Raw genomic sequence first — 13,265 nt, 5'->3', positions numbered from 1 at the left:
ACTTTCTCTCTTCCTGAGGACCCAGATGTTATTCTGGTCATGGTCAACCAGGTACAGTCATGTATATGTGAGCTACACCTGCATGGAAAGCAGGTAGAAGGAGCTAGAAGGAATCTGCATTCCTGGAAATTCTGGGGAACAGCAGCCTAACTGTTTCTTTTTTTTTAACTTTTTAAAAATATATTTTTATTGATTTTTTACAGAGAGGAAGGGAGAGGGATAGAAAGCTAGAAACATCGATGAGAGAGAAACATCGACCAGCTGCCTCCTGCACGCCCCCTACCGGGGATGTGCCCGCAACCAAGGTACACGCCCTTGACCAGAATCGAACCTGGGACCTTTCAGTCCGCAGACCGATGCTCTATCCACAGAGCCAAACCGGTTTTGGCAGCCTAACTGTTTCTGAAGCATTCACCAACCCCTGACCTGTTATGCTGAGAAAGATATTAACATCTATTTCCTTTAAACCATTGTATTTGGAAGTCTAGAGTTGTAAAAAAATTACATCCTGTGGACATAAAAAAGTACCCGTTAGTAAGGTGGTTTTATAATAAAATCCTAAAGTATATGACATTCGCTTAGTAATCACAACTGGACGGCAAGGATAGAGACACCACAGGCTGGAAAGCTTTTGATCCTGGTTAGCTTTGGAGCACATTGTTAAAACAATCGCCTATCACAATTTGGAAAGCAGATCACATTTCTACATAATCTGTATCTCAGAAATGGTTAGAAAAATGTTAAAATATCTGTGGTGTGGTTTTTTTGTTTTTTTTTTATCCTTAGCTCTTAGCAGGATATGATCAAAAATATGAACTCATGAAAGAACTAGAGCATTCAAAGCAGAAATTGCAAGGGATATAGCTCTTCTATGGAAGATTATTTCTGCCCATGGCCTGTACTATAAAGTGACTTGGGATTCAATTACTTGAGATTTTGCAGTGTTGGTGGAACGAACTACTTCTTCACCTGAAACAGTAGAATTTATAATTGTGACCTCAAGCTTGTTTCAGCGCTTCTATTTAAATGTATTTTGCTACCCAGTGGGAGTTAGCCCAGTAGCAATTATTAGATTCAGGTTGTTCTAGTTTCACAAAACATCTTGTTTTGAACGGCATCCAGGTAATCACAAATAGCCTGAAGAAGAGGAGGATATTTGGGACACTGAGATGGAGGCTTGGGAAACCTGTGTGGATGAAGTATATAGCTATAGGCACTTGTACATGGAACCAACTGGAAACTATATTTGGAAGCCTACAGAGCTGAAGTATATGTTGCCAAAGAAACCACGATCCTGGCCTGTAAAAGTCTATGCTTTTCAAACCTCAAAGAAACATTGGGGATACCAAATATGTACCAACACGAAGTTGGGCAGGCCTTAGTATGGCGTGCTCTCCAATGCCAACTGCAGAAGTGTTCACGGATAATACTGAACAAGCAGCAGCAACTGAGGCAGCAGATGGCCTTAGAAGCTGCCAAGGATTAATTTTTCACAATTTTTACCAAGCAGAAGTTGATAACTACTATAGAAGAGCAAATGTTATGTGTTCCTCATTCTTCCAGTTTTCTGAATGAAGAATTTAATGCAATTACTCTTATACCCCACAATTGTAAATTGAGCAGCATGGAAAACAAATAAACCCTTGTGTTAAATATAGGTTGCTATAGTACTATATAAGGAGCCACATTTGGACCTGATGGAATGAACTATTCTTTACCTAGAGATCCTGACTGTCCTTGACCTGGATGGAAAAGCTGGGTGCAGTGTTTGAGTGTCGTCCTATGGGGTGTGTGTGTGTGTGTGTGTGTGTGTGTGTGTGTGTGTGTGCCTGAGTGTGTGCTGGGGATATGTTTTATGTGGGAGAAGAAGATACTTTTGTGTAAATAAGGGTTTTTTTTTGTGGAAAATTTTTCTTTTGAAATAGAATGCTCATCATCTAGAGCAGTGGTTCCCAATGTGGGGCAAACATCCCTGTGGGGGGCAATTTGATTTTTAAGGGGGAGCAATTCGAGAATTAATTATTAACAGTGAATTTTCTGCATTTCTTATGGTTCTAGGGGCCTCATATACAGCATATAAATATATATTGTGACATATTTATGCATTTCAGTTTTCTACTATATGTTTTAAAACTTTGTTATTTTTATGTCACTTCATATTATTATTATTATTATTATTATTAACAATTTATTAGTGATTTCTTCCTCAGTACTTCAAATGTCCTTTCATTCTTTTATTTTTCTCTTTCATGGATGCCATGTTCTTTGGAAGTTAGTTTAAACCAAGTTAACAGCCTTTTAGGCTTCCTCCCTGTGAATAGGAGTTCACTTTTTGAATAATAAGAATTATATGTCACAGCGGGGCATCAGGATTTAGAGATGCTTGGGTGGGCATGGCCAAAAACAAGGTTGGGAACTACTGATCTAGAGACTGCATTTGAGTGTGGCCACGTGAGTAATTTCTGGCCAATGGGAGGTAAAGAGAAGATATGCATGCAAATTATAGGTTATGTTTAAAAAGGAACCTGCATTCTCTCCATGATATTTTCTCCTTTTCTGATGTCAGAAACACAACATGGTGGTGTGAATGAAGTGGTAGCCTATTTGTCTAGATTATCCTGTGAGTAGAAAAGCCTGTCCTATTACTTGAGCGAGATATGATATATTTTTCTTTTCTGGATTACTGTGTTTTCAGATCTTTTTTTTTTTTTTTTAACAGTGGCATCTTTTACTAATCCAGGTGAGGATAAATATGAGATTTACACTTTAAGATGCTACATCTGACTGTAGACTGAGCGACAGATTGGAATAAAATAGTCAATTATACATCTAGAAATAGCCTTTGTGAGAAATGATGGCATAAAAACATAACACAATGGCAATAGCAATGAAAATGAAGAGACTGCTTTGAAAGATTGGAGAAGTAAAAGTGACCAGACATTTTTAACTAATTAAATATGTAAGTTAAAAATTAAGTAAGTTTTAAATGATTCTATATTGCTTTAGTAAATGCCTACCATATGGCAGGCATTTAGTTATTTGCTGTGTAAGAAGAAAAATAATGCTTCAATGAAAAAAGTTATGTTTTTTTGACAAGATATATAAAAACACACATATATAAAAAATTAAAGCAAGAAGTATTTGTTTAATTATCAAAGTCAAATTAAGTCTATAAATGCTATGAGCTTTCTGGAGAGAGAAATCTTTACAGAAAGAGATTTAATAAAAGTGTTTCTCTTAGGCTGCTTCTAAAAGGACAACTCAAATGAAGGTAAAAAAGAGAACAGATGGGAAAGACAAGAGCTATTCATGCTATTATGGCTAATATTAGCTATTCAGAAATCTTTGTTTAAACATTTGTATTTAATTTGTCACAAAGACTGTCCATTTTTAACTCATAACCTATTTCTTTTAAATAGTTTGATAAAGTTAAAGAAAATGTTATTAACACACACACTGTACCTCTAAGCACTCAGACTTTTAACTTTATCAACTTTATGGATTAAAAAAGTAAATTATTTATAGAAGTGATAGATTTATGTTTATTTTAAGATTTGGCATGATATTTGCCATCATCAACAAAGATTTTTAAGGGTCATATTGTTATATTTTCTTTATTCTGTTTTAATCAGGATATGAAATATTTCTTACATTATGTTTTGAACACAATCATGTATAACATTTATTGAATGCTTATTATGATATTGAAGTTTCTACTGTAATAATTCCACATGTATCCATTCATTTAATAAAGAAAAATGAGTAAAAGGAAGGAAGGAAAGGAGGGAGGAAAGTCAATGAAGATATAGTTTATAAAATTTTCTCTTAAGCTATTGAGTTTTGGGGATGACTGTATTCATTAATGTCTATAACAATCACAAAACTGACATTGCTGAAATGTGTATTCTCAAATGCTGCTAAAAGAGGAACGCATTCATTGTGTTCGGTAATACAGTATTTTAAAATAATCTTTCTATTGCTGCACTCTCTAATTTTCTCCCAAAGTATGCAGATGATCTAAAGTCTCTTAATAATTCTCCTCATAAAGACTCAAGTCCATCTGCAGTCTATCTGTATTCACCCTCTACTTGTTTTCCTGTCTCTACTTTCTGTCCTAGTTTTCTCTTTCCTGCCAGTTATATTCTTTCCATAAAAACATAAAATCCCTTGCAAGACTGGTGTGGCTCAGGGGTTGAGTGTCGACCTATGAACCAGGAGATCATGGTTCGATTTCCTGTAGATGTACATGCCCAGGGCTTGATCCTCAATGGGGTGTATGCAGGAGGCAGCTAATCAATGGTTCTCTCTCATCATTAATGTTTCTATTTCTCCCTCCTTCTCCCTTCCTTTCTGAAATCAATAGAAATATATTTAAAAAACAAACAAATAAAAACATAAAATCCTTTTTTGTCTCCACCTCTATAACTTAACAATTTCCCCTAGCACAGCTCCACCCAGAATTTACTATCTTAATATTCCAGGATAAAGATTAGAAGGTAAATCAGACAATGTCATAGTTTTCAGAGGATGTGATAAAAGGAAAAGAGACCAATGAACATTCATGAGTTAAATTTTGCATGATTCCTATCACAATTATAAAAGTGTTATGCAAAAACTTCTGGGGAAAAACTTTTTCTCATACCTCGAGGATTCAGTGTCCAAGGCATTTATACATTAAAATAGTCTGACTATAGAAAGTTGTTAATAAATCCCTGGAGGTATATTCAGTATTCTGGGAAATTGAGCACATACAACAGCAAGCAGTATAATTCTATCTGGTTCCAGTAATTGCACAATTTATTTGAAAGATAGAAATGTGCCCTTTACTCTAAGAAAAATAACATTGAACATCCATATCCACTGCCTATAGCCAATTGACTTTGTTCTGGGGAAGTTCTTTGCAAAATCTGATCCTGCACAAAGTTATCACCACTGTCCACTTTGCTTTTGTAAATGCTCAGTCATATTTATTTTTTTCCAGTTGAATTTCTTTCTCATTTATTAATAGACATTTATTGCACCCAGAGACTGTTTTGAACATTATACTTGTTCCCAGGAAATTCAATATGAATAGAAATATTGTTCTGATCTCAATGAATTTATGATATTTGTATGTGTAAATATATAAGGATTACAACATGTAACAGGAGTCTTGGTAAAGATGTATTGGGCAGGGAAGATAAACAAAGAAATCTGTTCAATCCAAGAGATAGAAGAAGACTAGCCAATGCTAAATATTGAAAGTTTAAAGATATTTGCCAAGTGGAAAACATTGGAGGGCCTTGTAAGCAGAGAGATTATCATCTAGGGCATGCATGTGAATCAGCATGGTATATGGAAGAACTGCAAGTCTAACTGGAAAACACTGTCAACTGCAAGAGGAAACTGAAGAAATCAATGGGAAATCTTTACTTCGGTTAAGGCATTTTAGTATTCTTAACACTTTAAATTCATCTTACTTTCCAAGTGCCATGCATTAATAAAATTCTTATTCTGGGGTCAAAAAGAAAATGCACTCATTTAAATTCTTTTAGGAATTGCATGGTTTTATTTTTTTTTAATTCTCTAAAGAAAACATATTTGTTGTCTCATAAACTAATCATTATATGTATTCCTTCAATCTGGTATTGGAGCAAAAAACTGAAAAATATTAAATAAGAAATTATTTTACAACTTCTTGCTACAACAATATATGGCAAATATAGACCATTATGTCTTTACTATAAAAATAATTTAAAAGTCAAGTTTTCACAGATTATCTACGTTAAGGGTTTTTGCCTGGTATATTATAAAATCATTGTTAATTTATTCATATCGTATGGCAAAAAGTCAGAATACAACTTGGAACCTCAAATATCAATGTTATAGTAAATATAGTAAATATGGTAACATCAAAAAATAAAAACTACCTAGTATGTCATTAACATGTAGTTTCACTTACATATGAACATACGCATATTTGCAAAGTATTCCATGGCAATTAGACACAGATTTCATATCTTAAAGACCTAAGCTTATCTGAAAAAAAATTAATGTAGTTAATAAAATTATTTCAAAATTATAATAGATAAATATATACATAAAGCTTTAAGTTTAGAGATTGATATACTAATATAGATACATATCCAGCTTATAGAATCTATTGTCTATCAATATCAATTTTCTTCTTTCTACTTTCTACTTTAGCAATAAAATCAGCCAGAGACCATATTTCAGTTTTCTTCCAGCAATGTATAATCAAACACATAAACACATATCTAAGTAGGCCAGTGTAAGATGAACAGTCATGTTCTTTAAAAAGGCCACTCCCTCCACTTTTACTTTCCTCCCGTTTTACAGGCTAAGATGTGGGAATGGACGTTGTTAGCCAGCTTTTAAGCAAGCACAGGAGAGCAGCACAGCTGTATAGAGCAGGTCCCTGTGCCCTTAATGATGAACTGGAGAAGCTATGTTGCTCATCTCCCGGGCCCCACACAGCATTTTATTTTTCATAGCTTTATAGAAATACAACTTATAGAAAGGAAATTAACCTTCTTAATTGTACAGTTTGATAAGCTTTGGTAAATACACACCTTTGTAGAGCCACCATCAAAATGAGATTTTAGAATACCCCATCACTCCAAGCAGTTATCTTATGTTTCTTTGAAGTAAATTCCCTTCCTCATCCCTAAGCCCTGACAAGAACTACTCTGCTTTAACATGATAATTTTGTCTCATATAGAACTTTATTATAATATAATCATACATTATGTAACATGATATATCTGAGATTTATCCACTTTGTTTGGTGTATAGTTTATATTCCCTTTTATTGCTTAGTCAATTCCATTGTATGAATATAAATGTCTGTACATCAGTTGATGGACTCTAGAATTTTGTCTATTTAGAAATTATGCCTGTATGCACATTTGAGAGCAAGTCCTTTGTATGGTTATATGATTCATTGCTGTTTGGTAGATAACTAGGATAATTTCCTGGGTCACATTATAAGTGTGAGTTTATTTTTTAATGAAATGTCAACAAGTTTGCAAAAGTGGTTGCACCATTTTACATTTTTATAGCAATATATGAGGGCTTCAGTTTCTCCACATCTTTGCCAGTTCTGGTATTGTCAATCTTTTTAGCTGTGTTTCAGCTATTCTCTGGGTGTATAGTTACTGTTTTAATTTGCACTTCTCTAAAGATTAATAATGCTGAGCATTTTTATGTGTTTGTTGGAGGTTTTATATATTCATTCCATAAATGTCTCTTTAAATCTTTTGTCAATTTTTAAATTGGTTTTTTTTCTCTCATTGAATTGTAGATGTTCTTTATATAAAGGACAAATTCTTTGTCACATAAGGAGATATATGTGACATATGTCATTGATAGATATAGAAAGATTGGATGGATACAGATATAGATACACACATACACACACACACACACACACACACACACACACACACACACATATGTATATACTAGAGGCCTGGTGCACAAAATTTGTGCATGAATAGGGTTCCTAGCGCTGGCTGGTAATTGGGGCCTTCTGCTACAGGCCAGGGCTTTCCTTCTGGATGGCAGCCAGGGCCTTCCTTCATTCCATGCCACCCCCTGGTGATCAGCGCACGTCATAGCGAGTGATAGAACTGGTCTCCCAGTTAAACGCCCGTGGGGACACTTTGCATATCAGACTTTTATATCCTATCTAATAAAAGAGTAATATGCAAATTGACCATGCCTCTGCTACACCCACAAGCCAATTAGGAGCGAGTATGCAAATTAACCCAACCAAGATGGCTGCAGACACAGAGAGAGCAGGAGGGAGGCTTGGGTTTCCCCGGCGATGGAGGAAGCCAAGCTTTCTGCACACCCTGGCCAACCCAGGCCTCAACTCCAGGCTACAAAGTTTTAATTATAGAAGATAAATAAATCCCAACAGAAATGGCTGCCACCACAGAGCGAGTAGAAGGCTTGGCTCCGCTTCAGGCTACAAAGTTTCAATTGTAGAAGATAAATAAATTCCAGATATCTGGGCCTCCGCTTGGGTCACCGGGGAGCGTGGGCGGCCTGCAAACTACCACAGGCTCCTCACGCAGGCTGCCCCATGCCCCAAGGGAACCCCCACCCTGAATCGAGACACCCTTCAGGGCAAAACAGCTGGCCCCCACCCATGCACCAGGCCTCTATTCTATCTAATAAAAGAGTAATATGCAGATTGACCATCACTCCAACACACAAGATAGCTGCCCCCATGTGGTCAAAGATCCTGCCCCTATGTGGACACAAGATGACCACCACAAGATGGCCAGCAGGGGAGGGTAGTTGGGAGGGACCAGGTCTGCAAGGGAGGGCAGTTGTGGGTGATCAGGCCAGGAGGGGAGGGCAGCTGGGAGGGACCAGGATGGCAGAGGAGGGCAGTTGGGGGTGACTGGGCCTGCAAGGGAGAGCAGTTGGTGGGGACCAGACTTGCAAGGGAGGGAAGTTAGGGGTGACCAGCCCTCAGGGGATGACAGTTAGTGGCAAACAGGCTGGCAGGGGAGCAGTTAGGCATCCATCAGGCTGTCAGGGGAGTGGTTAGGGGGTGATCAGGCTGGCAGGCAGAAGTGTTTAGGGGCAATCAGGAAGGCAGGCAGGCGAGCAGTTGGGAGCCAGCAGTCCTGGATTGTGAGAGGGATCCCATATTGGAGAGGGTGCAGGCTGGGCTGAAGGACACCCCCCTCCTGTGCACGAATTTTGTGCACCGGGCTTCTAGTATAGAGATATATTTCAATAGCTTTTCAAATATTTTCTCCCAATATGAATTTTGTTTCTTTATTTTTTAAGTGTCTGAAAATGAGAAAATGTTTTACATTTTTATGAAGTCTTCTTTAATCAACTCTACTGTATATTTGGTTTAAAAAAAACATGTATTGCTATAAACCTGCTATTTTGGTCTCTGTTAAAGCAGTCAAATGAATAACATCATTAATTGGAAGCCAGAATACTACCAATAACATCATTAATTGGAAGCCAGAATACTACCAGCTTTGTATAATAAACATATACTACTTTTGTAAGTAAAAAATATAATATGTAAAATTTTTTAAGGAGGTAAAGAGTCTTCATCTTCAAGGAAGAAACATGATTAAATATGTAAACTGCAGTGTTATCTCAAACTAAGGTGGGTGCAATATAAAATGGTGAAATCAGTATCAACTCTTGAAACTGGGAAAATATACTTTCTATACATTCAAAATTTTGATAAATGCAAAACTATATTTTTACTAGAGGCCCAGTGCACAACATTTATGCATGGAGGGGGGTCCCCTCAGCCCAGCCTGTACCCTCTCCAACCCGAGATCCCTCTCACAATCCTGGACCACTGGCTCCTAATTGCTCACCTGCCTGCCTGCCTCGTTGCCCCTAACTGCCCCCCCACATCAGCCTGATCCCCTCTCACTGCCTCTGCATGCCTGCCTGATTGCCCCACCTGCCCCCCTGCCAGCCTGGTAGCCCCTAACATCCCCCTGCTGCTGGCCAGGTTGCCCCCAACTGCCCCCCTCTACCAGCCTGGTTGCCCCTAACTGCCTTCCCACTGGCCTAGTCACCCCTCACTGTCCCCCCCGCCAGCCTAATCATCCCCAACAGCCCGCCTGCTAGCCTGGTCACCCCCAACTGCAACCCCCTGCCAGCCTGGTCACCCCTATCTGCCCCCCCTCAGCCTGGTCACCTCTCACTGCCCCCCCCGCCAGCCTGGTCACCCCCAACTACCTCCCACTGCTGGCCTGGTCATCCCTAACTGCCCCCCATGCCAGCCTGGTCACCCCTCATGGCCCCCCGCCAACCTGGTTGCCCCACACAGCCTGTTGTTCTGACATTTCATTGTCCCTCACTAACCCCCTGCCGGCCTGGTCACCCCATGCAGCCTGCTTATTCAGTCGTTTGGTCATCCCTCACTAACCCCCTTGCCGGACTGGTCATAGGCAGCCATCTTGTGAGGGCATGAGGGTTAATTTGCATATTTCCTCTTTATTATATAGGTTAATACTTCTGTATAAAAACAAACTCATAGCCCTGGCTGGTATGGCTCAGTTAGTTGAATGTTGTTCCATGCACCAAGAGGTCACTGATTCTATTTCCCTTTAGGGCACATACCCTGCTTGCTGGCTAGATCCCCAATTAGGGGGGCAGTGCAGGAGGCAGCCTATTGATATTTCTCTCTCATAGATATTACTCTCTCTTGCTCTCAAATAAAGTTAAAACAATTTTTAAAAAAGCACATAAAGAAGAAGGTCTATATTTTAGGAATAAGTGTAAAGGCCTCACTGAAAAATCCCCTTAAGTAATCTGCTACCAATTCCCAGCTGAGGAGAAGCTGAAACGCAAAGACAGTATATTAAGATTATATGAGCAAATTTGGAAAATTTATCAAATGTTGGAAATCACATAGACAAAAATAATTCAAATTGACCTAACCCTTCTCCCTTTTATCACAAAAAGTGGACCACATATTAGCAGATGTATAGCCAGTGCTGATTTATAAGAAGAGTAATCTTACCACTTAGGGAATATGAACATTAATTCAGCTTATTGTAGTTAACTTATGGATAAAAATGAAAGAGAGGAAAGGAGGGAGGGAAGAAAGAAGAAAGGGAAAGAAAAGAGGGCAAAAGGTAAATAAAAAACAAACAGGCAAATCTATAATAATAAAAGTGTAATATGCTAATTAGACCAGACAGCTGAATGACCTTCCAGACGTCCTTCCAGATGACCTTCCAGACAAAGCAGGGGCTGCGAAGGCTGAGGCAAGCCACCATGGCTGCGAGGGCCAAGCTCCTTTCACAAATTTTGTGCATCGGGACTCTGGTGTTTTCATAATGCTATGTAGCATTCTTCTTATGCTCAAAGTGCAGGTAGATCTAATTTGGCAAATATTGACCCAAAACATCTTTGATAAAATCCATCTCAAATTTAATGCTGAAATAAAAGTCATTTTAAAAAGAAAGGAAGGAATTCAACTAAAAGTGTGGAAGACAAATACATTTTAAAAGTTTACAAAATTCCACATCTCTTTTTATTAACAAATAAAAAGGTATTCTCAAATTCTGCAGTCTTTTTCAACCTTGCTACATTAGCAGCTGTTGACTCTCTTTTATTGTCAAGCCTTTCCTCCACGCTGCAAAGATGTTGCCCTTCCCTAGTTAACTGGATTCGGTACATGTATACTATCCTTCACTTCTTTCTTTGGTTCTTTGTGGCACTATAGTTTCTTCACCCTTCATAGGTGATAGATCTATCCCATGCTTTTAAATACTATTTATTTGGCCATGAAATCCACTGTAAGCTTCACTTCTGGAATATACCTTTATTTTTAAACATTTTCTGGATAGCTCCATTGGATGTTCATTAGGCATATCTCAACCCATCTGTTAAAAAAATCCAGCTTCCATGTGTGTGTTTTTTAAAATTAAATTTATTGGGGTGACATTCGTTAATAATTTTATGTGTTTTTGTAAGCAGTTTCTTTAATAAATCTTTGATAGCAGCCAAATTTGTTTTTCTCCTCACTGCAACATATTGGAGATGGTAGTCTTGCATATATCTTAAATATATCTACTAACATCAGTATCATGTAATCTAACACTGCCATGCCTTTAATGCCTTTCCAATGAATGTTGATCTTGGTCCTAGCCTGTTAACTTGACCCTAACTGCCTTTCCTTCAGGCCATTGTAGCTGGTACTGTTAGACTGGTCTTATGAAATCATGAAGATTGCATGACATATTTAAAAGCATTTAAAGGCTCCTCATAGGCTGTAAAATTCAGTTTATTCATGTAAGCATTATGTTTAAGTATCTTTTATATAACACACTAGAGGCCCGGTGCACGAAATTCGTGCACGGAGGGGGGTTGTCCCTCAGCCCAGCCTGTAACCTCTCCAATCTGGGACATCCCTTTCACAATCCAGGACTGCTGGATCCCAACTGTTTGCCTGCCTGCCTTCCTGATTGCCCCTAACCGCTTCTCCCTGCCAGCCTGATCACCCCCTAATCACTCCGCTGCCAGCCTGTTTGCCCCCAACTTCCCTCCTCTGCCAGCCTGGTTACCCCTAACTGCCCTCTCCTGCAGGGTTGATCACCTCCAACTGCCCTCCCTTGCAGGCCTGGTCCCTCTCAACTGCCCTCCCTTGCAGGCCGGGTGCCTCCCAACTGCCCTCTCCTGCTGGCCATCTTGTGGTGGCCATCTTATGTCCACATGGGGGCAGGATCTTTGACCACATGGGGGCAGCTATATTGTGTGTTGGAGTGATGGTCAATCTGCATATTACTCATTTATTAGATAGGATAGAGGCCTGGTACACTGGTGGGGCCAGCTGGTTTGCCCTGAAGGGTGTCCCTGATCAGGGTGGGGTTCCCTTGGGGCGTGGGGCGGCCTGAGCGAGGGGCCTGTGGTGGTTTGCAGGCCGGCCACACCCCCTGGCAACCCAAGTGGAGGCCCTGGTATCTGGAATTTATTTTCCTTCTACAATTGAAACTTTGTAGCCTGGAGCGGAGCCAAGCCTGGGGCTCCCTCCGAGGCCGGCCGGTAGCCATTTGTGTTGGGGTTATAATTGAAACTTTGTTGCCTTAAGCAGGTGGGCCTGGCCAGGGTGTGCGGAAAGCTTTGCTTCCCCTGTTGCCGGCGGCAACCCTGGCCTGCTCTCTCAAGCTCCATTCTGCCGCCATTTGTTTGAATTTGTTTACCTTCTATAATTGAAACTTTGTAGCTTGAGTGGAGGCTTAGGCCTGAAACAGCTGGCGGAAAGCTTGGCTTCCTCTGTTACCTAGGAAACCTTGCTCTCTGTGGCTGTAGCCATCTTGGTTTGGGTTAATTTGCATACTTGCTCTGATGGGATGGTGGGCGTGGCTTGTGGGTGTGTCGGAGGTATGGTCAATTTGCATATTTGTCGATTATTAGATAGGATTGAAACATTCTCCTTTTTTGAGTTTTGTGATACAATATACCCTTTTTTATTCTACTACATGAGTACTTATTCTCTTCTTTCTCTACACACTCTCTCAAGTATTTCCATTATTCTCATGACATTAAAGTTATTCATATACTAAGAGGTTCATGTCTGTTATAGCCTGATTCATCTAGAACAGCAATTTTCAACATTTTTCATCTCATGGAACACATAGACTAATTACTAAAATTCTGCTGACAAAAAAAGGTATACTATTGATTGATTTACATTGGATGGCTATTGTTGTGCTGGCTGTTGTCATTTATTTTTTATTTGGTAACACTAGAGGCCCAGT

Source organism: Cnephaeus nilssonii, assembly GCF_951640355.1.
Source record: "Cnephaeus nilssonii genome assembly, chromosome: 8".
Classification (NCBI taxonomy): domain Eukaryota; kingdom Metazoa; phylum Chordata; class Mammalia; order Chiroptera; family Vespertilionidae; genus Cnephaeus; species Cnephaeus nilssonii.
The sequence above is the reverse complement of the archived record's forward strand: the minus strand, read 5'-3'. Positions refer to the sequence as shown.